This window comes from Sander lucioperca, chromosome 2 (assembly GCF_008315115.2).
Source record: "Sander lucioperca isolate FBNREF2018 chromosome 2, SLUC_FBN_1.2, whole genome shotgun sequence".
NCBI classification, from domain to species: Eukaryota; Metazoa; Chordata; class Actinopteri; order Perciformes; family Percidae; genus Sander; species Sander lucioperca.
In genome coordinates, this window is record NC_050174.1 from 40057782 (window position 1) to 40068186 (window position 10405).

Sequence of the window (10405 nt, forward strand, 5' to 3'; positions counted from 1 at the left end):
AGGGGTGCACGATTCAGAAGATGTCACAATTCAATATCGATTTTTAGGCTCAAGAATCGATTCAATATCGATTTTTAGGCTCAATTCAAAAACGATTCTTGATTAAAAAAAACGATTCACAGTATGTAAATGTAGCTACTTTTCCCATGTGATTGCAGTAGACACACAATTTAAAAGAAAAGAAACACAACAAATTAAATGTAGTTTGATATTACTTTATATGTCTTCATACAAAAATAAAAACTTTTGCAACTAAAAACTGCAAAGTGTCAAGCTTTGGCCAGCTTTCAAATACATTTAATTCAAGTATAAAATAAAACTGTTAAGTAAAAAGAGCTTTTCGTTCAGAGTTCGGTGGGAGTTTAGAGCATTGAAAGAGAGTGCGTTGGTTGACTGGCATGTAAGATACTTTAGGTTGTTGTTCGTCCACGTCTTCAATGTTAATCTCTGGGTGATGGCGTACCATGTAAGTTGTCAAGTTTGTGGCGTTTCCAAAATACTTAACTTTCGCTTTGCAAAGCCTGCATATAGCATGATTCCTATCAAGTTCCGTATTCCCCTCGAAGTTATAAAAGCCGAAATGTGCCCAAACTCTCGCCTTCAATGAGGATGGAGTAGGTTGAATAATTCTTTCTGTGAGGTCTGCCATCGTTTGCACCGACTAAACTACTTCTGCTGCACTCGTTCTTCTTTTGATTATGACAAGAGTGCCCAGGCGTCAGTGTGAATTCGACGCAGTGCCATCTATGTGAATGGCGAGCTAAACTCATTACAGGACAATAGTATACACGCCATTACAAAACGAACAAAAAAAAAAAAAAAAAATATGAATCGATTTTTGGAATTCTATGAATCGATTTTGAATCGGTAGAGCTTGAATCCTGATACGAATGTGAATTGATTTTTTTGCACACCCCTAATGTGTTATACATTTTCCAAGTGTTGGGAAAGCATGCTAGTTTTTTTGTTTTTTTTTACACAAGCTACGTTAATACAAAACATCATGAGGCAAATATTCTCTCTCTCTCTCTCTCTCTCTCTCTCTCTCTCTCAAGCACATCTCACTCTCTTTTCAGCCCTCTTTCGATCCATCATGGTTTTCCTTCTTTTCTCCCACCCCCCCCTTAGCTTCACTAAATCCCTGCTCCCCTACTCTCTTCTGCTTTTCTTCCATCCACTGTGTGCACTGCAGTGTAATACGTCTTCCCTTAGCCAACTTCTGCCTCTCTCATCGTCTTCCTCTTCCATCCCTCACCTCTCTCTCCTCCCGTGCACACACAAATATCGAACAAAGACGGACTGCAGATGGTAACAGCCAAATCGCCTCACAATCTCATAGGACTTTTAGTGTAACCCTTTGAGAGTTTGTTTGTAGCAAATACCCTACTAGCACAGCCACTATTGTGCCAACTAATGTTACTTCCAACAGAGAATTTTAAAGTACTCCAACAGCAGGAGACATCCTACTACAACCAAAAAAGCAATTTGAGGTGAAATACATTTTCACAGGAAGTGGAGGAGAGTTTTAACCCAACCTTCTGTTCACAGGCTTAGTTTGACCCACAAATGATTTCAGGTGGGCATTATTGATATTTACCAACTTATAGTAAAATATATTCTGCCTGTCTTATGTGTAATGTTTATGCCATTTGGTGAACATTTTTGTGGGATACTTTTAAGAGTGAGTGAATTTTAAACGAGTAAAATTTATTTTAAAGTATATGAAATAGTGAAGGTGTATAATAAAGGGAATCAATATATACTGATAGCTAAATTAATCAAACTGATGTTCAAGGAAATAAACTGTGGTTCACTGATGCATGAGCCCAAACTCTTTATACTGTATGTGTAACAACAAATAAAAACTAATGGTGATTTTCATTATTTGTAAATCTGCTGACTTTTTTTCTAAATCAACAGATAAGTAATTTAAGCGACAAAATGCCTTCAAACAAGATTACATCTTCAAATCTGTCAAAACCATTATGTGAAATAAATAAAAGCAGCAGTAATCACATTAATTATTCAACTCCAGGTTTGAGTGTCTGTCGTAGAAAAAGCAAATCATTGGGCGAGTGTTGCGTTTACTTGTCTAAAGCAGGATATTAACCTCATTAACCTTCATCACGCTAAATGTTTCTGCCAGTAACTCTGGACTAACTGCAAAGGCAGCAGAGAAGCAGAGTCTGTGGAGCCAAATAATGACAAACCAGCAATGTATTCAGTTCAACTTGAGGCCTGAATATTGAAATTTGTTCTGAACATTTAATGAATTTGTTGCACTTGCTTAAAAAAATGTATTGCCTCTCCCTCCATATTTCTACACTGATTTAACAGCTGAAATACCACTACTCATCATATAATTACAAGACTGTTGTTTAATTCCAGCCAAAAGCACAATTAAAATTTCTCTTTCACAGTCAGACAAATCTGAAAGGTGTCGACCCCACAGTGAGTCATCATCATCCCACTCTGTAGCTCTAAGAAGCTTTTTTTTCTTTTCTTTTCTTTCCTCCTCAGGAGTTGGTGAGCTATATTCAAAAGCCACATTCTGCTTTATGATGAATCATGCACAAGTTCAAGGAGCTGATGGGATTACTTTTCACTGCAATTATACCCTATATTATACCTAGGAATACATGTGACAAATAAAAAATTTTGATTGATTGAGCTAAAAGGATAGTAAATGTTTGACTTCCACTCATCCGTTGGACAGAAACACAACTCCAGGTTCATGTTAACGCTGCTGCTTGCGAACACCTTACAGCTGGAACACATCGCACGCGTTAAGTGTCGCGTAGCGAAGATACGCACCTGATCGTGCGCCTGGCCATTCAAACCGGACGCGTATTTCTACGCGCCGGTCACCTCCCTCTCTCTCTCTCTCTCTCTCTCTCTCTCTCTCTCTCTCTCTCTCTCTCTCTCTCTCTCTCTCTCTCTCTCAGAACGAGACAGGATGAGTGGGGAAAACTGTGGTAATTGTAGCCTATATGTGGCTGTGTGTGTCTTTCTCTCTCTGTCCGTTCGTCGGTCTCTCTCTCCGTGTGCCTGATCGTGCGCCTGGCCATTCAAACCGGATGCGTATTTCTACGCGCCAGTCACCTCTCTCTCTCTCTCTCTCTCTCTCTCTCTCTGAGTGCCTTTAAATCAGTGAAGCATTGCAGGCTGAGAGCAATGAAAGGAACAGAATGACCATAACAAGCTAGAGGGCAAACGCTCTGTGTGTGTGTGTGTGTGTGTGTGTGTGTGTGTGTGTGTGTGTGTGTGTGTGTGTGTGTGTGTGTGTGTGTGTGTGTGTGTGTGACAATGTTTGTGACTCAAAAAGGGCAGGTGCACATCCACCATGCACATATTTAGATACACAAATTATGGTCATTCCTTGTACTTTGACTCGGAATCACAAAGCAAACAGAGGAAGAAATAGTCACAAATAGTACACAAGTACAAGTTGAGATACCACAAAGTAAAATATTTGTTATCTATATTTATTAAGTAAATGTATCAACAGCAGAATGTATTTAAATATCAAAATTAGCAGTACAGTGGTAATGTTCTAATCAAGTTGTTTGGTGAACACAATTTAGTAAAACACTTTTATTAAATGCAATGGTTACAGATATTTATTGCATTAATGGCATCAGTGGGAACAGGATGGTCTAAACTCCCAGTTACACAAGCACAAGTTTCTGTTTGAAGGACCTCAATTATAAAGTTTAGACAAAAAAGGCTTTTGGGAAGTTGGCACGCCTTGAAAACAAAATAATTATGAAAGAAAATCCTTCAACATTGGATAACCTTTAAAACAAGCCAAGCAAAGCTTGGAAAAAGTAAACACTTTTTCACTGAGTGCAGCTGCAGATAACAAGAGTGTTGAAAAAGTCTATTTAGGGAAACTAGATAACACACAATAGGAACTGCATGTTATCTGAATGTGGTGCTTTTACAAATAAGATATACTCACACCATAGATGAAATCAGGGCACACACATATCAAACACACATGCAAACACAGAGAGAAACTATGCACATCCGGCCTCCGCAGGCCCTTGGTTACATAACACATTCACAGACATGCATTCCAAGATCGGGAAGAGCAGCTGAACACTGAGAACAGGCATGACGCTATCTGTTGTGGTTTAAAAACATGTGCATGACCACGATGTTGAGGCTTTAAACTTGTAGTGCCATGATTATTAGCTCAATGCCCACAGGTCCTTTCTCAACGCAGATAGATCCAGCATTGGAGAAAGCATGACAAAGTGAAAACATGGAAGTGCTTCAAACTGTGATAAGATACTGCTGTTGTAAATGACATTCACTGCGAGTAAATAGAGCTACTTTTTGTCATCGACAGCTACTCACTGGTTCCTAAATCCTCAGCTGTGAGGATTTGCTACACTGGATTTTGAACAGTTGGACTAAACAAGTAATTTGAAGATGACAACTTGAGCTCTGGGAATTTATGAATCGCCTACATTTACATTACATTATTTTACACTAACTGATCTAGACAATTCAAATAAAAATTAAGATATTGAATGATAACAAAAATAATGGTTAGTTGTAGACAGTAGAGCTGCAACTAGTAACGCATAGCCAGATCTATCTCCACAGTGCTGTGTGAGTGCTGGATAATGGTCAGGCTGCACAAGTTACATTCTGGGATAGGGGAAAAAAGGTTCTGGCTTGTTTATTATTTCTTTAAACCAATCACAATTGTCCTGGGCAGTGCTAAGCCATGGTAGTCTGGCTATCACCAGACCAAGCTCAATCTTTTATGATTGAACATTAGTCTGGGGAGTCTGCTCTGTATTTTCTACTGCACAAGAGGCGTGGTCAACGGGCATAGTTTAATGACTCTGTACGCAATTGGATAGTCCTTCAATCAATCAGACCACAACAACGGGGTTTGAGCTGAGCTTGATTCTTTTAGCCACCAGCGGGGGTAGCTGGTAAATTAGGCTTTTACCAAAGCTGGTCGGTAGTATGGCAAACACATCCTTCTTTTGTCCTACAAAAGTGTTCCAGGGCAAGTTTCTGTTCCGTTTTCAGAGAAAACTTGCCTTTGAAATAGGGCTGTGTATTGGCAAGAATCTGGCGATACGATACGTATCACGATACATGGGTCACGATTCGATATATTGCAATATATTTCGATACTGTGCGTAAGGCGATATATTGGGATTTTTTTAAAGTATAATTTTAGAAAAACTAATATTTAAAAAAAAGACATGATGTGTATAAAAGTCAAAGAAGTTTACTTTAGGTAAACAATTCAGTACACAGAAAATCAAACTGCCGGTTTGGGATTGTGGTTCACAGGTTCTTAGTGAGCACATTTTTATATGCTAAAGTAGGCCAAAGTTCAGCCATAGCTACATTGTTAGCTTCTAGAAAAAAGTCAGGCACTGCTAGGCACTGTTAGGCGAGGACACCAGTGGCGTCTCAGCATAGCCATCTAGCGGTAGGGGGTTTAAACACAACATAAACGTGAACCACTGTCTTACATGAATATTTTTAAACGTTAAAAAAATAAAATCGATATTGCCTTTTTTGAAAATCAATACAGTATTGCAAAATAAAATATCGCGATACTCAAGTGTATAGATTTTTTCTTACACCCCTACTTTGAAATATTTTAAAACAGCAGCGACAGCGGCATCAACAGGTTGCTGCGCTTCGGTGGCCGCCACGTTGAACGTAAACAAGAAGCTGCTTGCCGTCGCTTCTCTATCGTCATCGGAAGGGAGGTACATCTGGTGTGTGAGATCCAGTCAGTCGTGGAATGTAGGCTAAGCGCATTTACTCAAGTACTGCACTTAAGTACAAATTTGAGGTACTGGTCTTTTCTTTTCATGCCACTTTCTATTTCTACTCCAAAAAAACTACATCTCAGAGAGAAATATTGTACTTTTTACTCCACTACATTCATCTGACAGCTTTAGTTACTAGTTACATTACAAATTAAGATTTCTGCACACAAAACACATGTAGTTTATAAAATATGATGTTTTATTATAAATTAAACTACTCAACAATATACAGGCCTACAAGTACAGCTGAAATGATTAGATCATTAAACACTGAGTTGATTGACAGAACTGTTTGTTTCCAGTTTCTAAAATGTGAGGATGTTTCTGCATTGAGTACTTTTAATACTTTAAGTACATTTGCCTGATGATACTTACATACTTTTACCTAAGTAAAATTGTCAATGCAGGACTTTTACTTTTAAAAGAGTATTTTTACAGTGTGGTATTTGTACTTTTACTTAAGTAAAGGACCTGAATACTTCTTCCACCATTGGATCCAGTAAACCAGACTAATGCTGCGGTGAGATTGACCTTTAAGATTTAGTGACATAGGTGTTAGTAACCATTAGGAATCCAAACAAGAAAAAGGTATACTGATCATCTGATCTGAACTGCAGTTCTGTTGACACATCCTTGTCATTAAATTATAGATTTAAATCTGTGTGACCGTTTACTCTTACACGCAGTGACACCGTTTTGGTGGCTGGTGTTGAGTTAAGGGTAATATTGGATCTTAAATGTCACTCTAAGCCTGCTGATCTTCAAATCTCTTCTTTGATCTCTTTTAGTCATTCATCTGCAAGTTTAATTAATTTCTGCTTGATTGAATGTAGGAATGATTTTGCACAAACTAAGGTTTTCACTTACATAAAACAGTGGCATCCAGCCATTATAACATTCCTCTACCGTACATTTATCAGGCATTCTTCCTGCAGGAAATCTTCATCATAATGTTTTGCAGTAGAATCATATCAGTATATTTGTACTGTCTTTCAACCAACTACTTAGCTGAACCGATACAGGGGGAAAATCAGAAAAAAAGAGCACATTTTCAAAATGATTCTGGTGCTCTAAGCCAGTGGTTCCCAAGCTGGGGTCCAGGGACCCCTCAGGGGGGCGGCAAAGATCACAGGGGGGGCGCAAGTCTTTATCTGGTTTGAGGTTGAGGTAAAAAAAAAATATGTGCACGTTTAACAAATTATGATAATACACTAGAATATATAATGTATACAAAAGTCGGTATAAAAACTATATATTTTTGTTCTCGCTTAAAATTGTAGGCAGGCTACTTAGTAGGCCAAACCTCCGGGACCTCTTAACCTGGGACCTTGCTGTCATCAGGTCAGCTGCTAGCTGCTAGCTGCTATCTGCTAGCTGCTATCATCCCGCCACAGCATCACTGTTTCATGAATGAAACATGGTGGAGAAACGTAAAAGTGCTGATAACTGCTCTCTATCAAAAAAGAAAGTAAGGCTCTATCTCGAGAGTTACCTCCACTTCAGTTTCGGGAGGGGGGGCTCAGCTTTTCTTAGACATAAGTAGGGTGGGCGCCAAGGAAAAAAGGATGGGAACCACTGCTCTAAGCGATGTCACGCATTTTTTAGGCTACACAATTTTTTGTCACATACAGCAAACATCTCCTCACTATCCGCTAGCTGCCTGTCCCCTGAACACACTGTAAAAAAACGCGGTCTCTGTAGACAGCCCAGGCTCCACAAACGTCAACAAAAACAAACTACGCCAACCTGCACCACCAAACATAACAAACAGTCTTTTCAGCGTTCCATCCAATAACTGACAAAAAGGATTTGGGGTTGGGAGGGTTAGTGCGCGGAAGCACGGAAGGGAGGGGGAGGGGACGGGATGAGGAGGAGCGAGCTAGCCTTGTTTTGTTTGAAAATACTTCGAACATCAACAAGAAGTGACGTCACCCAACATCGCTTAGAGCACCTTTAAATCTCTGAACTTCATAGGCACAGTGCTTTCTCAAATAAATGACTATGCATACTACTACTGCTACTACTATTGGTACAACTACTGCTGCTGCGACATATACCAACAACTTTTACTTGCAACTGTTAGTGCATTAATAGTAAAGATAATAACAAAAAGCTTCTTTATCATGATGTCCCCATAACAACAGCTACCTATCTATCTGCAGGCAGTGATTCGCAAAAAAGTAAGACCTGGATGATGAATTTACTGCAGACCTACGCAGGTTGCTAAATTGTTGCCTAGCTAATTCAGTCTGTAAGCAAATCTGACTCAAGTTTTGGAGACCAGAGAGACATAACCATGCACCGTTTCCTGAGATGATCTATCAGGTTGTTAAGTAAAAACACCACCTACTAAATGCATGTTTCACCAGCATGGATGATTATTATTATTATTATTATTATTATTATTATTATTATTATTATGATTATTATTATTATTATTATTATTATTATTATTATTATTATTTGTATCTAATGTTAAATACAATACCAATTAGGCAAAACCGAAATCAATAACTGATGCAGTCGTGTAATAATGATGTGTAAGATACAGTAGAAATCAAAGGAAACAACCAAGTCCCTATAAGCACATCACAAAATATGTCACTGAGAGATCACCACTGAAAAATTCAAGTCCCAAAACAAACATTAGCCTACATGATGACATGTCATCTAAGCAGCAAGACGTTCAGGTAATGCTGTAGACATGACACAACAATCTTATTACTGTGTGTTTATGCCAGTAGACTTTTCTGCATCCCCACCATATTGCATGTACAGTAATGCACCTCACAACACCAACCTGCACACACCAACCAGAATACATCAGGAAGTACAGTCGGTCTGCCTTCAAAATAAAAGCACAGAGAGTGCACTATGAAACAAAAAAGGCTCTCAAGCTTCGTACATGTATGGCCAACAACAATCACTTCAAAATGTTCAAATTATCTCATATCCGTAACTATACAAAGTGAATCTATGGCTACAGATAGATGTTATGAACTGTATTGTCTCTGCACGAGACTGTGAGTTCCCTCAGCAGTTCCTTCAGCAGCAGACTGTTGCACCCTCAGTGCAAGAAGGAGCGCTACCCCAGGTCCTTCATTCCAGCAGTCAGACTCTTTAATGCAACATCATAATGTAGCACTGCTAGCTGTTTCTGCAATATGAGCCATCACTTTACAATATTCTGCACTATGCATTTGATCTATATTTTTACTGTGTCACCTCCTACTGTGCAATATACCATTTCTTATTAATCACCTTATCTCATCTATGTCTGTATTTATTTTTACCTGTCTGTATGTAATAGAGGTGTTTATAGTGTACATACCATACTATTGTTACTCTTGTTCTATTTCTTATTCATGTGTATTTATGTACTTATTAACTAATAGATATGTAATTGCCTTTGATTTATATAGTAGACCTATGACTTTATCGTTGATTTTAATTATTTTTGGAATGCCTTATTTTCTTAGCATCTTACGCTTTGTAAATACACATTGTTTTATTTTCTGTGAAAAAAAAGACCGTTATTTGTATGATGTCATTGTTTTGACTGTTTGTATCCTGTTCTTTTTTATTTTTTACTTTGCATCTCACTTTTTTAATGTTTTTGATACACACTATGTTTTGCTAGAGATTTATATTTATAAATGATACACTTTACTTGAATATTCAGTTTTGATCCAAGTGATTTTGAGTTGAGTGGCACATATTTTTTGTATATTGTTGTCCAATAAGTCTTTTTCAACCCTCAACTATGATTAAACCCCACCCAAAGCCACCATGCTTTTATTTTACTAAATCTAAGCGGAAATCATATTGCTTTATTCTGTCAAACTTAACGCTGGTTGTGTACTGCTTCTGTTTCCAGTGATATCGGGTCAATATGGTGATACGTACATTGGGGTGCAGGCCGCTGGTGTGGCAACGTTAAACCAGCCCAGTTTATCATAAACGAATACTGACTGTTTGTTATTAACTAATTATAAATTTTTCATCCAGCGTTCACGGCATGTATCCCGCATTTAAACGATGAAACACCGTTGATGTGTTAAACCCAAACCGTTAACGTTACCGTAGCTACATGTCGCTGCCTTTGTGCCACTGCGTTAAAAATATATAGGCTAACGCCACAACAAGCTAACACATTTTTCCCTTTAAAACATTTAACGTCAGCCTGTTTAAAGACGATATGGCAATTCGGAGGGGAAAATATGAAAGGAGAGGTTGCGTCTTTCCCGTTATGGTTTTGGCCGAACGAGGCATCATTTTTTCAGCCACCGACGCGATGCTGGCCAAGAACCCACTCCTTTTTATTTCGTTTGTTCTCATCCAACTCTGACCAAATAACCCGACTAAAATCAAAATGAAACACACTCACCTTGCCGCAGATGGTCGGCAGTAGGTCTATTTTCGATACAAAGCATGAGAAGCTGTAGATAAACCAGGCTGGTGGGCAGCTAGTCCTTGACGTGTGGGAATATTGTTGTCTGTGAGACTGCAGGGCGACAGCGGCGGCGCATCGCAGGATGGGCTGGGCCGGAGCGGCACGTCATCCTGAGGTCACAGTTTGGTCCCAGACTGGA

The 10405-nt window shown here is 38.8% G+C and overlaps 1 protein-coding gene across 7 annotated transcripts in view; it reads right to left on the reverse strand.

The window, feature by feature from the left end:
• rusc2 (RUN and SH3 domain containing 2) overlaps window positions 1–10405 on the reverse strand; it is a 45571-nt gene extending 35166 nt beyond the window's left edge. For 6 of the 7 annotated variants that reach the window (XM_035997395.1, XM_035997391.1, XM_035997388.1 and 3 more), the window contains exon 1: window positions 10201–10405. The gene's annotated coding sequence lies outside the window, so the exon portion shown is untranslated. The remainder of the gene's footprint in view (window positions 1–10200) is intronic. The other variant, XM_031305213.2, reaches the window with a different exon arrangement.